This window comes from Rhagoletis zephyria, unplaced genomic scaffold, assembly GCF_001687245.7.
Source record: "Rhagoletis zephyria isolate East Lansing unplaced genomic scaffold, Rhagoletis_zephyria_1.1 Rzeph_scaffold_00932, whole genome shotgun sequence".
Taxonomy (NCBI): Eukaryota; Metazoa; Arthropoda; class Insecta; order Diptera; family Tephritidae; genus Rhagoletis; species Rhagoletis zephyria.
This window is the reverse complement of record NW_016158016.1, coordinates 43322-46981: the sequence shown is the minus strand read 5'-3', so window position 1 is coordinate 46981 and position 3660 is coordinate 43322. Positions and strand designations below refer to the sequence as shown.

The 3660-nt window shown below is 42.0% G+C and overlaps 2 protein-coding genes across 4 annotated transcripts in view; both read right to left on the bottom strand.

The window, feature by feature from the left end:
* Positions 1-725, bottom strand: part of LOC108362099 (cytochrome c-2) — a 49403-nt gene extending 48678 nt beyond the window's left edge. Inside the window, exon 1 of one of the 3 annotated variants that reach the window (XM_017614952.1) lies at positions 635-725. The gene's annotated coding sequence lies outside the window, so the exon portion shown is untranslated. Of the gene's footprint in view, positions 1-533; positions 558-621 lie in introns of those variants that run through there. The other 2 variants (XM_017614953.1, XM_017614954.1) reach the window with 2 other exon arrangements.
* Positions 1-3660, bottom strand: part of LOC108362101 (uncharacterized) — a 19712-nt gene that overhangs the window by 4212 nt on the left and 11840 nt on the right. The gene's annotated exons all lie outside the window — the stretch shown is intronic.

The following is a 3660-nucleotide window of genomic DNA, read 5'->3' as shown; positions in this document are numbered from 1 at the left end:
CCCCCCCCCCCCCCCTATTTTCCTTAATTCCGTAATCGGGGGTTACTATTCTAAAATTTTCCCACCCCGTCACCCTCCGCCCTCGCCAAAACATCATTGTACAAATAACCGAACATTTCCCACGCACAACATTAAATCCTCTGATGTATTGTTTGATTGCTATAAATGTGGCAAGGTAGCTCAGAAGTTTGTACAATTTATGAAACGTCAAAAACTTATTTATCAAAGGTTTTTAAATGAAACTATCTTCTTTTCATCATGCACGTTACTGCTACAAATTTAAATTAACTTAGAGCATCGGCCCATCAGGTTATTGGCATCATTGATGGCTTCGCCATTTATAGTTAAGTCAAGAGTTTATGTAACCCTAAAAATTAACACCCACTACTCTATACAAGCGTTCACCGTATACATAGACGTACATATGTACCTAACCTAGACCTTACGCACACCGCTAATGTTATCTTATGTAATCCATTTATCAAAATATTTGCTTTTTGCAAAGAATTCAAGTTTTATTTAAATCATATTACCCGTTATTATGAAGTTATTTAATGCAAAAGCAAATCCTATATATTTAGTATTCTAAACGAAAGTTCCAAAATATTAACACAAACCTACCCACTGTACTTACATTCAACACAAACAGAGATCGACTCGACTGCTGAACCCTCTGATTTTGTCTAGGGACTAGACTAGGGATGAAACGATACCAGCGAGTTCAAGTAAATACTCGATAATTTTTTACTGAATGCTGTCCAAACCGATACCAAGCAAGTATCGATACTATTCTTTCGATATATTAAGAACACTCTTGAACAGAGTGTCCAGATTTCCGATTTAGGAAAACGGCATTGGCGATTTTTGACGATTTTTTCCCTTCGAATAAATTTTTCCAATTATAAAAATATACAAAACTTAGTTTTCCAAGCTAATTTTACAGAAGAGGCTAATGACGTGATAAACTTGACTTAACAATCATATTAAAAGACTGTCAAACATTTTTAATCAACCTAATCGAAGACCTTTTGAAACGATTACCTAGTCAATTAAATACTTTTAAAAAAGCTTTGATTTTGTTACCAGATAAGTGTTTGAATCACAAGTATGCGAGTTTCAGGGACCTGCCAATCCACTATTGGAATTTGACGGAAAGAGAAGCAGCGAAAACTGAATATTTAAAGCTTTTAACTTTCCCATGGAATAACTTTTTTCAGAACGGTATTCCATCCGACTCTGAAGAATTTTGAATAATTGCTTACGGAGTGAAGGCCGCAACAGGCAATAAAATGTTTGGAAATATAAATAAGGTAGCCTTCATTATCCTTGCCGCACTCAAATGCTTTTGTTGAGCGCGTTTTTTCCGTAATGAATTCAACAAAAACTAACATTCGAAATAGGATGAGGTTGGAAAGCCTTAATTCAATAGTTCGAAAAAATGTTATATGAAGGCTGATTTCATTTCATTTCATTTATTTCGTTAAATACATTAGCGCATTAAGATATTGTTACGATTATCCTTGAAACCCTGAGGGCCGGTTGTTCAATGTCTGGTTATCACTACCACTACACTATCGACGATTTCGACATCATGCATGTAACATGTGATCGATAAAGCAGTAGTTGTGCTTAACCGGAGCTTCTACCTCCGACTTGTGCTAATCAGACATTGAAAAACCGGCCCTGAGGGATTTCCCAAATATCTTCCAGCTCGTATCGCTGGATTGTTAAATAAATGCTAACGATGACCAAATTGTAGTACAATTAACTTTATTGTACAACAAACAATTTACAATACTTGCTAATACAGTAAAACACTTTACAATACTTGTTAAAGCAATAACAACGCTTTACTAAACTTGTTAACACAATTAAACTTATAGCTTGCTTATTCGCAACTCACTTCTCTGCTCACTTAACTTGTAGCTTGCTGACTTGTAACTAACCCACTTCGCTGTGGCGGCGCCCTTATATACCTGCGCTCATACTTATGGCAACTCTAGAACGTTCTGAAGTTTATCGCTCATTCTCTTTCTCTCGCTGTTCGCAGTGTTCATCCAACTTCACGTTTCTCTTTGTGGAACATTCTACGTCATTCCTCGAACATTCTGCCTATTTCTCGTTGTTCGCTTCTCGTTGCCGCAGTATTCGCTACACTGCCCTCCACCTAAGTCTGATCGTCCCAATCAGACACACTTGCCGCTCCAAACGCTGTAAGCCTTTCCAAAAGCATCAACTTCATCTTGTTTCTTGGTCTCCCAACGGTCTGGATTCGATACACTACGTCATTCAGCCGTTTGACGACCTTATACGGACCTTCCCAGTTGCATTGTAGTTTTGGGGACAAACCTTTCTTCCGTTGTGGATTGTACAGCAACACTAAGTCTCCCTCTTTGAAACCCTCGGAGTTCATTGCCTTATCATACCTGGCCTTCATCTTGTCCCTCATAATTTGAGTTCGCTGTCTCACAAGATCATGCATTTCTCTTAACTCCTCTTCCAGGATGTTGGACGTCTCTTTCCCAATTCTCCTTGCATCGCCAGTTACTCCAATCTTCAGGTCACTAGGCAAACGGAGCTCACTGCCGAAGATTACCCTTGCAGGAGTTTTACCGGTTGTTTCATGCACTGCTGACCGGTATCCCATCAGGAGTAGGGGTATGCGAACATCCCAATCTTTCTTATTCTTGTCCACGACCTTCATGCACTGCTGACCGGTATCCCATCAGGAGTAGGGGTATGCGAACATCCCAATCTTTCTGATTCTTGTCCACGACCTTCCGCAAATGCTCTTCCAGGGTTCGGTTGAACCGTTCCACCATGCCGTCTGATTGGGGATGAAGAGCCGTCGTTCGAGTTTTCCGGATACCCAGTATCTGGCACATCTCTTGGAACACCGCCGATTCAAAATTTCTTCCCTGGTCAGAGTGCGCTATAGGTACACCGTATCTCGCAACCCAATTGTAGGTGAATACCTCCGCTACTGTTTTAGCTTCCTGGTTTGGAAACGGGAATACCTCCGGCCATTTGCTAAAGTAATTCATAACCACAAGGACGTATTTGTTTCCCTGTGCGCTCATAGGAAATGGACCGGCTACATCCATGGCAATCCGCTCGAAAGGTTCGCCTGAGTTATATTGCTTCATCTGGCCATGACTTCTGGATTTCGGTCCCTTAGCTGCAATACACTCCGCGCAGTTAGCAATCCACTCTGCGACCGATTGCCGACAACCAACCCAATAGAACCTCTGCTTAACCTTCTCCAGGGTCTTCGTGATTCCCAGGTGCCCTCCACTAGGACCATTGTGGAATTCCTTGAGTACATCCGGAATTCTTACCCTTGGAACTACTATCNGGCCAGAAATATACACCTGCTGTGTATGCCGAAGACGATTACACCACAACTCCACCTCAGTCAAGTGTAATGCCTGCGAGGGGTGGAGTCACCTCAGAGTCTGCTCGGGACTACGGACACATAGACAGTGGACCACGTCGTACGTGGCCCCCTGTTGCTCAAAGAGACCAGCCTCCACGGCTAACCACAGGCCGCCCGAGCAGCCCCACACACTCACACAGCAGCCTCACACAGTCACCACAACACAACAACATAATAACACCACAGACCGTACCACAGCCACTACAGACCACATAACACACACA